Source organism: Pipistrellus hanaki, assembly GCF_964339955.1.
Source record: "Pipistrellus hanaki genome assembly, chromosome: 4".
Classification (NCBI taxonomy): domain Eukaryota; kingdom Metazoa; phylum Chordata; class Mammalia; order Chiroptera; family Vespertilionidae; genus Pipistrellus; species Pipistrellus hanaki.
In genome coordinates this window covers 101275624-101290387 of record NC_140506.1, presented here as the reverse complement: position 1 = coordinate 101290387, position 14764 = coordinate 101275624, and positions in this window count along the sequence as shown.

The following is a 14764-nucleotide window of genomic DNA, read 5'->3' as shown; positions in this document are numbered from 1 at the left end:
ATCAGCCTGAGGGGAATGGTTAAGGGGTGATCAGGCTGGCAGGCAGAAGTGGTTTGGAGCCAGCAGTCCGGGATTGTGAGAGTAATGTTCAACTGCTAGTTTAGGCCCAATCCCTAACTGAGGGGTCCCAGATTGGATACAGTGCAGGCTGGGCTGGAGCACACCCCCCCCCCCCAGTGCACAAATTTCATGCACTGGGCCTCTAGTTTGTTTATATTTATTTATTTTTGTTTCTCTTGACTGAGGAGATATATAAAAAAAATAATGCTATGAGAAATGTCCCAAATTTTACTGCATATGTTTTCTTCTATGCTTTTTTGTAGTATTAAGTCTTACATTTAAGTCTTTAATCTATTTTGAGTTTATTTTTGTACACAGTGTAAGTACATGGTCTAGTTTCATTTATTTTGTACATATCTCTCTAATTTTCCCAACATCATTAAATGAACAACAGATTGTCTTTATCACATTATGTATTCTTGCCTGCTTTGTCAAATATTAATTGACCATTCCTTTATTGAGGTTGGGTTTATTTTTCTGCTTTCTATTCTGTTCCATTGATCAGCATGTTTGTTTTAATTATAATAATATGCTGTTTTCATTACTACAGCCTTATAGTAGAGTTTGATATCAGGTAGCAGGATTTCTCCAATTTTGTCCTTCTTTTTTAAAACTGCTATGGCTATTCAGGCTCTTCTGTGGTTCCATATAAATTTTTGGAATATTTGTTCTATTTCTGTGTGATGTCCCATTGGTATCATGATAGGAATTGTATTGAATCTGTATATTGCTTTGTGTATTATGGAAAGTTTGTTATGTTATACTAGTATGCTCCTATGCATATACATGGTACATGCTTCCACATAATTGTATCTTCATTAATTTCTTTTTTCAGTGTCATATAATTTTCTGAATACAGGTCTTTTACATTCTTGTTTAAATTTATTTCTAGGTATCTTTTCTGATAATTGGGATGATTTTCTTAGTTTTCCTTCCTGATAGTTTATTATTAGTGTATAAAAATCAACTGACTTCTGGCTACTTATTTTGTATCTTGCTACTTTACAGAATTCATTTATTTGCCTATTGCTTTTATGTAAAGACTATGAGCATTTTTCATAAATATTTCATGGGTGTTTGATCAATACAAATTTTTGTGTAGAAATATATATATACATGCCAAGCAACAGGAATGACTGGAACGACTAGAACAACCTGTCACTCTGATGTGCACTGCAGCAGCCACTTGGCCGGATTGGGACCCCAGTCTCCGCTCCAACCTCCCACATCCCCTCCTCTCCCATTCGCTCACTTGGCCCTGATCAGTCCCCATTGGGGTGGGCCAGCCAGACCCCACCCATGCATGAATTCATGCACCAGGTCTCTAGAGTGTGTGTGTGTGTGTGTGTGTGTGTGTGTTATAAAAGGACAGTGGCTATAGCACCATAACGCCATAATGACCAAATAACTGGTCACCAGGAGATGCATTGATGGGTCTTGCGGCACTGTGGGTCTGGGTCTCGCAAAATTTTGTGCACTGAACCATATATATATATTCATGTGTATGTGTATATGTATGTCTGTATGTATAATACATACATGTTCATTATGTTGTGTTTGGACCTTCTTATTTTTCATGATATTTTTGTTCCACAGGTCTATGTATTTGTTTTTCTGCCAGTACCATCCTATTTTAATTATTGTAGCTTTTTAATATATGTTGAAATCAGGAAGTGTGATGCCTTCAGCTTCCCCCCACCCCCCACTGCCTCCCCAAGATTGCTTTTTCTATTAAGCCTCTATGTATACTTTAGGGTTGTTTTCTATTTTGGCTTTAAAATCGTTGGAATTTTTATAGGGATTGTATATCATTTGTAGATCCCTTTAGGTAATATGGACAGTTTAACAATTACAATTTTTCCAATACATTAACACAGGACATCTTTCCACTTACTGATGTCAGCTTTGATTTCTTTCATCAGTTTTATAATTTCCAATGTACAAAGTGTTTACTTCTTGGGTTAAGTTTTTTTTCTAAATATTTTATTGTTTTTGATGCTAATGTGAATGGGATTGTTTTCTTAATTCCCTTTTTAGTTATGTTATCAGTCTCTAGAAACTCAACTTTATTTTTCTAGTTAATTTGTGTCATATAACTTTGCTGAATTCATTTAATTAGTTATTTTAGTTTTATTAGTTCTAATACTGTGGGGTTTTTTTGTTGTTTTTCTTTTGTGTGGAGCGTTTAGTGTTTTCTGTATATATGATTATGCCATAAGAAACAGAAACAATTTTACTTATTTATTTGGATGTATTTGATAATCTTCCAGAATTGTTCCTATCTGGACTGCAAGTACCCTCTTTCCCCGAAAATAAGACAGTGTCTTATATTAATTTTTGCTCCCAAAGATGCGCTAGGCCTTATTTTCAAGGGAATGTCTTATTTTTCCATGAAGAAGAATACGGTACACATTTATTGTTAAATGAAAATAAAGGAAATTTATTACCTGTATAAGGTACGGTAGTACGGTAGTTGTCAACACAAACCAGACAAACTGTGAATCTACAGTATCAAGAATTTACTCATTTATTCAATGACAATCATGTCCTCATCTTCTGGAACATCATCATAACAATCCAATTCCTGAATTTCCTGGTGAGTTTCTTGTGACTCCATTTCTTTCAGAATCAGTGGACCAAATCTCTCATGTTTAGCAATATCACTGTCTTTAAATGAGTACTTCTTGTCAAGGTAGCCTGCTGGCAGTGCATTTGCAATGCAACTGTCAGTGATTTTCTCCCATGAATTCTTCACCCAAGTCACAACTTCTTGCAGTTTAGGTTTCACAAAGTTTCCACGCCAATTTCTCTCCATTCTATTTTCAGTGTAGTCATTAATTTCCATGCGCAACTTGTCTTTGAATGGCTTGCTTATTGCAATATCAAGAGTCTGGAGATAGGCCATCATTCCTGCGGGAATCATTATCTGATCTATTTTTCTTTCGTGAAGAAATATCTTCATGTCTTTAGCACGGTGAGTGCTGGCTGCATCCCAGACTAGCAGGCCTCTTTGGCTCCCTCGCATAACAAGCGGCAGCATTAAATCGACCCACTTCCTTATAACTGCTTGTGTGGCCCAGGCTTTTTCAGTTTCAAGAATAAAAACCTCCAAAACACATTCAATCTTTTCCTTCTTGCCCTTAGAAATGATTAAAGGTGGGATTTAAGTGCCATCCAGATGAATTGCCAAAATACAGGAAACACGTGCACTTTCATAAGCAGTGGAGGGAATGTAAACTAAGGAGGCACCCCGCTGTTTAATTGTTTGAGATTGGCCCATAAACACTGCAGTTTCATCCATAGCAATCATGTTGGAAAGATTGTATTTAGAGAAGTCAGCACCATCAATAAAGGACGTGAATGCAAGTGCTTGCTTAATAACTTGAGTATCTTCCAACCTAAACAATGTTGTAGATCTTAAAGATAGTTCACTTCGCTGAAGGAAATTATCCAGCCAGTGTTGTGATGCTTTGAAGTCTATGTCAAACTGTGGTGCCATTGCAAGGGCAAATTCTTGAATCTGAGCCCTATTCACAACCAAAGCCTTTGCTCTCCTGTGAACAACCCATTCACAGATCAGGTCTTCCAGCTCGGAAAATAATGGTTGCTGACCTGATCCACACTTGCGCTTTTTAGCATTTCCCTTGTCCACCTATTCAAAGAGGTTACCAGATTCTGCTCACCATTTCGGACCAATAGGATACTCAACATCTTCTCTCTGCAGAAAGCAGTAAGATTTTGGCCCCAAGAGTCTTCCACGATTCCTTTCTTGTACTCCATGGAATAGCTTTTTCTTTTTGCGTTCATTTCTAGGGGTAAAAAAAAAAAAAATTGGGGTATCAGGTGGGGGGAGTGGGATCACTTAAAATGACACGGGGGATCAGAGGGGAGAATAAAAATGGCACAGGAGAATCAGAGGGGGGATTACCATTTTAGTAACCCCTTTTGATCCTCCTGTGTCATTTTGATTGCCCCCTCTGATCCTCCTGTGTCATTTTAAGTGATCCCCCTCCCCCCACCCCTGTGCCACTGAATACCTTCACCAGACATCCCCCCTACCCCTTTATTAGACATTTACCCCCTAGGACCTGCCTGGGGACTGTCACTGGGCTTGCTAGGGCCTGGATCTAGGCTGGAGCAGAGCCTGCCACTGACTGAGAACTTTCAGTCATCATGAGGGCGGCCGCAAGTATCAGGTAGTGTCACCAGAGACAGACCAGCACTCACCACCTTCGCCGTGTCCCATCCGCTCTAATTCTCTTGTTCTTCTACACGCATCTGCGAAAGTCTCCTCCTCTCTCCTGCCCCACGCGTACTGCTCACTCAGACCTCCGCTCCGCCTCCACACAGCAATGACGTCAGGACTCCGTGTAACTTCACTGGTTGCTAGACGCCAGTCAGGGTGGCCATAGCGACCAGTTTACAGTAAATTAATTTTCATTCTGAGACAGAGCCTGGGGGGGGGCCTTATTTTCAGGGGGAGGCCTTATATTTCACTCAGAAGGAAACCTGTAAGTAGGTCTTATTTTCAGAGGTTGTTTTATTTTTGGGGAAACATGGTGTTATGTTCTATAGAAGTGGCAAAGTGGGCATCCTTGCCTTACTTTAGATCTACCAGGAAAAAGCTTTCAGTTTCTCACTTTTGAGTATCATGTCAGCTGTGAGCTTCTCATATATGACCTTTATTTTGCTGAGGAATTTTCTTTGTATATATAATTTGTTGAATGATTTTATTCTGAAAGAGTGAATTTTGTCAAATGCTTTTCTTTTGCATTCATTGAGATGATTAGATGATTTTAAATCTTCATTCCGTTATGTGTTATATTACATCTAATGATTTTCATAGGCTGAACCATCCTTGCATCACAGAGATAAATTTCATTTGATCATGATGTATGATTTTAATGTACTGTTGACTTCAATTTGAATACATTGAGGATTTTTCATCTGTGTTTATCAGAGATATTATATTAGCACATCGTTTATTTTTCATGTAGGGTCCTTGTCTGGATTTGGTATCAATATAAGTGAATTTGGAAGTGTTCTTTATAATTGTTTTGGAAAACTTTGAAGAGGATTGGAATTGACTGTTATTTTGATGTTAGGTAGAATTCACCTATGGTTCTATCTGGTCCTAGAAACTAGGATAGGGAACATCAGGTTCTGGAGAAATTGAACCATTTCTTACTGTTATTTCTTTACTTTCTTGTGTTTTAAACATATTGGAATTTCATTAGATATTAAGTAAATTAATAGGTAGAAAAATATAAACAATATAATTTTCTTTATCTCAAATATATAATTATTATTGTATTAATCTTTAAGTCTGAGTAAGGAGAAAATCGGGAGAAAGGAGTAATGCTATTATTTGCTTGATCTTCACGTTATTATATAACTTAACATTAAAAACATTTTCTCCATACTTGAAGTTGAATATACACTCTTTGTGGAAGAATGGATTTCGTGGCATTCAATCAATTTGTCATGCTTTTATGGAAAAATTTTACCTTAAAGGTAGGTAAAAGCATTCATGGAAAATATCTATAAATGCTGGCCTGTTGCAATTCAGGATATGTGTGCTTTTGTGTTTTAAAAAATCAATTTAATAGCTGTAGGTAGTTCTTCCAAACCTACAAAACTATATTAATCAATAGTATAGCCTGATCTATAAGAAGGTTGGTAATGGAGAGGGATGGGGATGGTACAAGAAAGACCAGGAAACCCTAGTATTTTCTAGTGTTAAATTAACAGAATATAATAAACTATTCATTAGCATTGAATGTGCACTCTTCATTAACACTATCTTTTGTTCCTCTTCTAGAGAAGGCAATACATTAATTCATTATTTGAAGTCCTAATAGCAGCAGTGTTTCCAATATTGATTTTGATAAGCTGTTCAATTAGGAATATAAACATTGTTGGACCTCGATATTATAATCCTATTCCCGTCAGTGATCTGCCTTCTTTCCTCAAAAATCCTCAAGAGTGGGAATTGCTTTACGTGCCTTCTAATATTAATGCGATAAATGAGATCATTGAGAACACGAAGAGGAATTTAAACATCAGTATAAGAGGTTAGAAATTAAGATTATCCTTAATTTTTATAGAACTAATGTAAAAAATAATAAAGATGGAGGAATTAACCTTAAAATTACAATTTTAAGACTTATAATTGTGCTTTTGGTAGAGAAACAGACACATAAAACAAAGAGCCCAGTAATAGACCTACACAAATAGCCCAAAATATTTTTTATAATGGTGCAAAAGACTTCAGTGGAAGGATAATTATTCAACAAATGAGCTGATCAATTGGACATCAATAAACAAAACAATAAAAATTGCATTAAGCTGAAACCGGTTTGGCTCAGTGGTAGAGCGTCGGTCTGCAGACTGAAAGGTCCCAGGTTCGATTCTGGTCAAGGGCATATGTACACTGGTTGCGGGCACATCCACGGTAGGGGGTGTGCGAGAGGCAGCTGGTCGATGATGTTTCTCTCTCATCCACATTTCTAACTCTCTATCTCTCTCCCTTCTTCTCTGTAAGAAATTAATAAAAAATAAAATAAAAATTGCATCAAAATGAATCAGTTATAAAAGTAAAATGATACAAAATTTTGAGAGAAAATCTTTGCAACTTAGAGTTAGTTGAAAAACTATCAAATATGACACCAAATGTATAATCCATGAAAGAAAAAATGGATTAGTTACACTTCTGATATATATGGTTGCTCTTGGAGTTAAAATATGCATACTTAATTTTTGCACTCTGCCTAGTTTACCACTTGTCATAATGTTAAATGATTACATATATATATATATATATATATATATATATATATATATATATATATTTCCCTTTATATATTTCTCTTTATGTTGTAGTTTCCAAATCTACGTAAGTTGAAAACATTACCAGGAAATGTTATAAAATGTCACACACATTTTAAAGAACTTAAGAAAACTATTTCTCACATATTTACCATGGCTATGGCTCTTCCTTCATCCTCAAAGTTCCAAGTTTTCTTTTGATATCATTTTCCTCCTTTCTAAAGAAATTTCTTAAATAATTTCTTAGAGCAGGTATATTAGTAACAAAATATCTTTTTTCCCCCCTTCATCTGAAATGTATTTATTTCAACTTCATTGTCTTGAGGTTATTTTCATTTGTTATAAAATTCTGGATTGACAGTTTTCCCTTTCAACATTTAAGACAAATATTTGCCACTTTCTTTTGACCTTGGTCTCAGGGGAAAAAACAAAACAAAAACAAACAAAAAAAACCCCAAAAAAACAAAAAACACCTGTGATACTTTGAATCCTTATTTTTCTATATATAATGTGTCATTTCTCTCTAGGTGCTTTTAAGACATTTTCTATATTTGTCAAAAGTTAGATTATGATATGTAGGAGCACGGATTTGATTTATTCTGTACAGAGTTCACTGAGCCTTTTGAATCTAGAGAATTTTAGGCATTATTTTTAAAAATTGTTTTTCAATATGACCTTTTTTCTCTTCTCTCAGGACTATGAAGACATAAATGCTTCATACATTTTGTATTTCCCAAAAGAGGCTCTATTCAACTTCTTTTCAAAAATTTTTCTCTCTTGTTTCCATTAGGTAATTTCTGCTGATCTATTTTCACTGACTCTTTTTTCTGGTATTTCAATACAGTTATTGATCCATAAACAATGTTGTTGTTTTTTTGAGCATGCTTTTAAGTTATCTCCATCTTCTGATTTACAAAAAAAACACAAAAACACACACACACAATAAAAAAAACACAAAAAAACAAAAACCCAGTAACTTTTTTGAGAATTAATGCATATACCATTTACTCATTTAAAGTGTACAATTCAGTGGCTTTTAGCATATTTCCAGAATTATGAAACCATTACTACAGTTAGTTTTAGTGCATTTTTTTTCATCAAAAATAAGTCCCATAACCTTCAATCATAACACGACAATTTCCTATCTTCACCAAGATTAGAAAAACATCTACTTTCTTTCAAAATCCATTTGTCTATTATAAACCTTTTATATAAAATGTTTATATATATCCTTTCCATATTGATTTTATATAAATGCAATATGTAATTTTTTGTGATTGGCTTCTTTGTTTTTTGTTTCTTTTAAATATATATTTTATTGACTTTTTACAGAGAGGAAGAGAGAGGGATAGAGAATTAGAAACATTGAGGAGAGAGAAACATCGATCAGCTGTCTCCTGCACACCTACCACTGGGGATGTGCCCACAACCAAGGTACATGCTCTTGACTGGAATCAAATCTGGGACCTTTCAGTCCACAGGCCTACGCTCTATCCACTGAGCCAAATCGGTTTCAGCATGATTGGCTTCTTTGACTTAGTATAATGTTTTCAGAGTTTATCCTTGTTGTAGCATGTATCATTACTTCATTCCTTTTTGTTGTTAAATATCCCATTGTGTGAATATACTGTATCCAATTGGTATATCCTTCATTGTTGATTGGCATTTGCATTTTTTATACCGTTGAGCTCTTATAAATTGTACTTCTGTGACTATGCATCTGTTAGTTTACTGTAGACATATGTTTTCATTTCTTTTGGGTATACACCTAGGAGTAGAATGACTACCTCATGTGGTAACTCTGTGTTTAACTTTTTGAGGGACTGACAGGCTTAATTTAAAGTACCATTTTATATCTGGTCAGCAGTGTATGGAGGAACCAATATTTCAATATTCTCAACAGCACTTGTTGTCATCTATCTTTTTTATTGTAGCCATCTCAATGGATATGAAGTGGTATCTCATTGTGTTCGTGATTTGCATTTTCTTATTGAATATGACTTACCTTTATACAGGGGTGGGCAAAACTAGGTTTACAGTTGTGAGTACATGAAACACAAAGTTTATTCTTGTATTATTATTTATTAACAAGAAGCCAATGCAGGAAGATTCGTGCTAGAATGGGCTTTCCTTTCCCTGGCTGCCAGCACCACCTTTCCACTCCGGCCCAGCCCCTTTCCACTCCTGCCCCAGAGCTGCCTCTTTCTGCTCCAGCCCCGCCTTCCCACTCTGCCCAGAAGCCCTGAGAGACCAGGGGTGGGGCAGAACACCTGCATCCTGCCCATCCTGTCACTTGGCGCCTTAAATGCAAATTACCCGTCATCTTTTTTGGGTTAATTTGCACATCACTCCTGATTGGCTGGTGGTGTAGCGGAGATATGGTCAATTTACATGTTTGTCTATTTTAGGTAAGATTATTGTATTATTTTCCATATGAACAACTCTAAACCTGCTTTTGCCTACTGTATATGCTTTATAATTATTATTATTTAAAATTGTAGTAGAACTTTATAAAATACCTAAAATTGTGTTGAACCCCGAATCCCATTAAGTAGTTATGATAGCAATATTTGAGAAACAGTGTTTTTAAACTTATAATATTTTGACAAAATTTTGTCCCTGTGAGGTAGTATCTCCCCCCACATGAGGGATTATCAGACATTTTTAAGATTATCAGACACTTTTCCTCTCAACAGTTCATGGCTTTCATGCAGAAAGTGAGTTTGAGACGTACTTGAAGTATGACTATAGATCTCAAAATGTGCTAGCTGCCATTGTTTTTGACAATGACTTCAACAACATCAATGACTCTCTGCCACTTCAGGTGAGGTTTTATTTAAAGTTTTCTAATAGCTGAAACTGTCTTGGCTCAATGGATAGAGTGTCGGCTTGGGGACTGAAGAGACCCGGGTTCGATTCCAGTCAAGGGCATCTACCTTGGTTGCAGGCATATCCCCAGTGGGGGGTGTGCAAGAGGCAGCTGATTGATCACTCTCTCTCATCGATGTTCCTAACTTTCTATCTTTCTCCCTTCCTCTCTGTACAAAATCAATAAAATATATTTTTTTAATAAAATAAAGTTTGCTAATAATTGCCCTTTTAGTTTCTAGAGTTTTAGAATTTGACAAAATTAACTCTATTTTATAAATGAAGAAATGATTTTTTAAAAAAGGAAACTATTAGTATACAGCAGAACAAGAATATAAATCCAGATCTTTAATCTTAGATTCATGGGAAACTTGGACTGCTCAAGCAATGCTTCTAGTTCTATGAAGCATGATGGTGCAATAATAGAGCAGATGCATTTTCACTAATAGATAACCAGTCATGGGAAAAATCCTCTTTCTATTAATGAAACAGAATTTGAGTCCTTTTATAAATCTCTAGGGAAAACTCAAAGGCTTTGCCACACTGATTTAGAATTAGGACATCTTTAGGCATTGAGAATCTGATTATGGCATAGCCAATGGGAAGGAGAGAGAAAGGTTGCCTTGAAATTGTTAACTCCTAACAAGATCCTATAGAGATTATATTGGTAGTGTTGATGGAAATAAATGGTCAACCTGCAATACATAAACATGGAACCAAATTCTGTGTTTAATATACAGATGCTTGTCAGTAGAAGGCAAGATTAGTAAAACCACTACTAGAATAGTGCATGTTACTTCTGTGTGTCCCATCCTTTCATGACTATTCTTATATGCCAACTTATTTCCATTTATGGAATCAAAATTATCTGTGCTTATATGGATTTAGGCTCAACAATATACATTGGCTTAAAGTGTATTCAGTGCCATTTCAAGTTTCATTTTTATCACTGATTGTGCTATGTCCCCAAATATTTGAACTAGGTTCCTGACACCAAAATTCCTCAAATTATTTTCTCAGGTGCCTGGCCTTCTCCCCCAGTTTTATTCAGATATAATTGACATGTAATATTGTATACGTTTAAGATGTACAATGTAATACAAGTATATATTGCCAAATGTTTACTCAATAAGATTAGTCACATATTCATCCACTCACAGAATAACCATTTTTTTGTTTGATGAGAGGAAAAAAAAAAAAAATATATATATATATATATATATATATATATATATATATATATATATAATGTGTGTGTGTGTTCTTTATTGTTTAAAGTATTACATATAGTATTATGTATGTCTCCCTTTTCCCCCATTGACCTCACCCTGGCCACCCCCATGCCCCAGCAAATGCCCTTGCCCTCCTAGTGTCTGTGTCCATTGGTTATGCTTATATGTATGCATACATGTCCTTTGGTTGATCTCTTACAACCACCACAACCCCCCTTCCCTCTGAAGTTTGACAATCTGTTCCATGCTTCTCTGTCTCTATTTTTATTCATCAGTTTATGTTGTACATTACATTCCACAAATGAGTGGGATTGTGTTATAGTTATCTTTCTCTGATTTATTATGCTTAACATAATGTTCTCCATGTCCAAAATGCTGTTACGAATGATAAGAATTCCTTCTTTATTATAGCAGCATAATATTCCATTGTATAGATGTACCATAGTTTTTGAATCCTCTCATCTGCTGATGGACACTTAGGCTGTTTCCAAATCTTAGCTGTTGTAAATTGTGCTGATATGAATATAGGAGTGCTCATATTTTTTTTCTGATTGGTGTTTCTGATTTCTTGGGATATACCATATTCCTAGAAGTGTGATAACTAAGTCAAATGGGAGTTCCATTTTTAATTTTTTGAGGAAACTCCATACTGTTTTCCACAGTGTTTGCACTAATCCGCATTCCCACTAGCAGTGCACAAGGGTTCCTTTTCCTCCACAGCCTCTCCAGCACTTGTTGTCGATTTATTGATGGTAGCCATTCTGACAGGTACCTCATTGTCATTTTGATTTTCATCACTTGGATGACTAGTGACTTTGAGCATGTTTTTATATGTCTCTTGGCTAAGGTGACCATATTTTAACATTGGTAAAGCGGGACACCATTGACTGAGGGGGGGAGTCTTGATTTAAAATTTGGTCTATATGGAGCAACAAAAATTTTCATAGAACGCAAAAATAGTATTGTAATATATTTTTTTAAATTTTAACATAAGTACAATTTACAAATATAATAAATAAAAATATGTATAGTATTATTTTATTCTTTGGCAAATTTCTCATTTGAGTGAATTTTTTTAGTAGATTGCTGTCGTTTAAAAGGTCATGAAATTTTTCACAAGAATTTATTAAATTATATTTCACACATAAAATGGCTTTCAAAGTCTCAACACTTAATTGTAATGTAAGTTGTAAATGTCACTTTCAAGACCAGCACTAGACTTTTTGCCATCACTATAAAATGTAAATAATACAAGTGCTGTCTGCTAAATTCAAGAAAATTTATGTATTTATGAAATAAACAAATTACTTACCTAAATTGTCTGAATAGCTGATTTGTAATGACATTACTTGTTTAACTAGCTTACTAGCACACAGTACGATGTGTATCGTCTGAGAGACAGTTACAAAATGTTTTCATTGTTGCCAATCCTGAAAAATGCCATTGTTCATTAAGTCCAAACAATGGTGGTCGAATTCTAACAACTGATCAACAAGGAGAACTTTGATAAGCAGTTCTTGATAATCAGTTCTCAACAATTATTTGTTATTATTAAAGTTTAACATTATAAAATTAACAAAAATAATATAAAACTCATATACTGGCTAAATAGCCACATGGCCACTGAAAACCGTATATTCCCTTCCTGTTCTCCCACCGTTACCTAGCTTGTCATGCATTCTTTCCAAAAATCAGGACTTTTTTAAAATGCTGCAGGATGCGGGACAAATTGTTAAAAATCGGGACTGTCCCGCCAAAAGCAGGATGTCTGGTCACCTTATTCTTGGCCTATTGTAGGCCGTCTTTCGAAAGTGTCTATTTAGGCTCTTTGCCTATTTTTTTCATTGGATTTTTTTTAATCTTTTATTAAGTTGTATTTTATCTTTTATTAAGTTGTAAATTTTGGAGATTAGAGATTTAAAAAGACACAATGAAATGGAAAAATCTTCAGTGTTCATGGTTTGGAAGAGTCAACATAGTTAAAATGGTCATATTACCCAAAGTAATATACCGATTTAATGCAATCCCCATCAAAATCCCAACAAGAGCCCTGTGAGGTGTTTCCAGTAGTTAGAGCATTGGCCTGTGCACTGCAGGGTCACAGGTTCAATTCCTGGTACCTAGATTACAGGTTCATCCTGGGTCCACTGGGATTGCACAGGTGGCAACCAATTTATGTGTTTCGCATCAGTTTTTCTCTTACTCTCTCTTTTCCTCCTCCTCTTTCCCTCCCTCCTTTCCACTCTCTCTAAAAAGCAATGGAACCATAGCTTGCTTGGCTTAATGGGTAGAACATTGGCCTGTGAACTAAAGGGTCCCAGGTTCAATTCCAATCAAGGTCTCATTCCTGGGGTTGGAGGCTGGATCCCCAGTAGAGTCATGCAGGAGCCAGCCAATGGATGATTCTTTCTCATTATTGATGTTTCTATCTCTCTCTTCTTCTTCCTTCCTCTTTGAAATGAATTAAAATATGTATATTTAAACAGCAATAGAAAAAATATCCTCCAGTGAGGATTAACAACAATAAAAAATATTCCAATTACATACTATAAAGAAATGGAACAAAAAATCATGAGATTTGTATGGAACCACCAAGAAGAAGAAGAAAAAGGGAAAGGAAGAGAAGGAGGAGGAGGAGGAAGAGGAAGCTGGAGGTATTATATTCCCTGACTTCAAATTATACTACAAAGTGACAATAATAAAAATGGTATGGTATTGGCAGGAAAGCAAACACACACAAATAAAACAGAATTGAGAGCCTAGAAACAAAACTACATATATATGGGCAAATAATTTTCGACAAAGGAGCCAAAAACATACAATTAAGAATAGAAAGCCTTTTAAATAAAACATGCTGTGAAAATCTGAAGGCCACATGCAAAAGAATAAAATTAGACTTCTTTTTGTTCCCACATGTAAAAGTTGACTCAAAGTAGATCTAAGGCTTAAATATAAGGGCTGAACAATAAATCATGTAGAAGAAAAATATAAGCAATAAACTTGACCTTGGTTTAAGATAATATTTAAAGAATTTGAACCCAAAGGCAGGGGAAGTAAAGGCAAAAATAAATGAATGGGACTATTGAACTAAAAAACTTCTGTACAGTAAAAGAAACTGCCAACAAACAGAAAGGTAACCAAGCAAATGGAGAAGATATTTGAAAACAGCTCCAACATGGGTTAATGGCGGGACTGTACAGCAGACCCTGAACAACGGATGAATGATTACTCTCATGCATTTCTGTGAAAGAGAGGGCTAAGGGACTGCCTAGCTAAAGGAATCAGACAGCCCTATTCTCCTGCCTCCTTAGGCTTTTATTGTAGCAACGGTTTGAACTAAAATCTAGATACTATCAGAAGGGTTAGTCTCCTTGTAGTGTCTTCAAAACAAGGACGTTTTGAAATCTAAACATAAAGGTTCCAGTAATACACCCAGGGGCTCAGACTTGTTTGAAAAAGCCAAGGGATGGTCTTCCAACTTTAGCAAGAATCTCCTAAAGGCCTCCAACCTTTCAGAGAATCCTCCTTACAGACTTTCCAACCAAGTCCCATGCTTCCCCACAAGTTAATATTCAAAATATGTAAAAACTCATACAACTCAACATCACAAAAATAAATAATTCAACTAAAAATAGGATGAAGACCTAAATAAACACTTCTCGCAAGAAAACATACGAATAGCCAAGATATATGTGAAAAGATGCTCAAGTTCACTATCAATTAGGAAATTCCAATAAAAATATAAAATAAAATGAATTTAAAATAAAAAATGATAA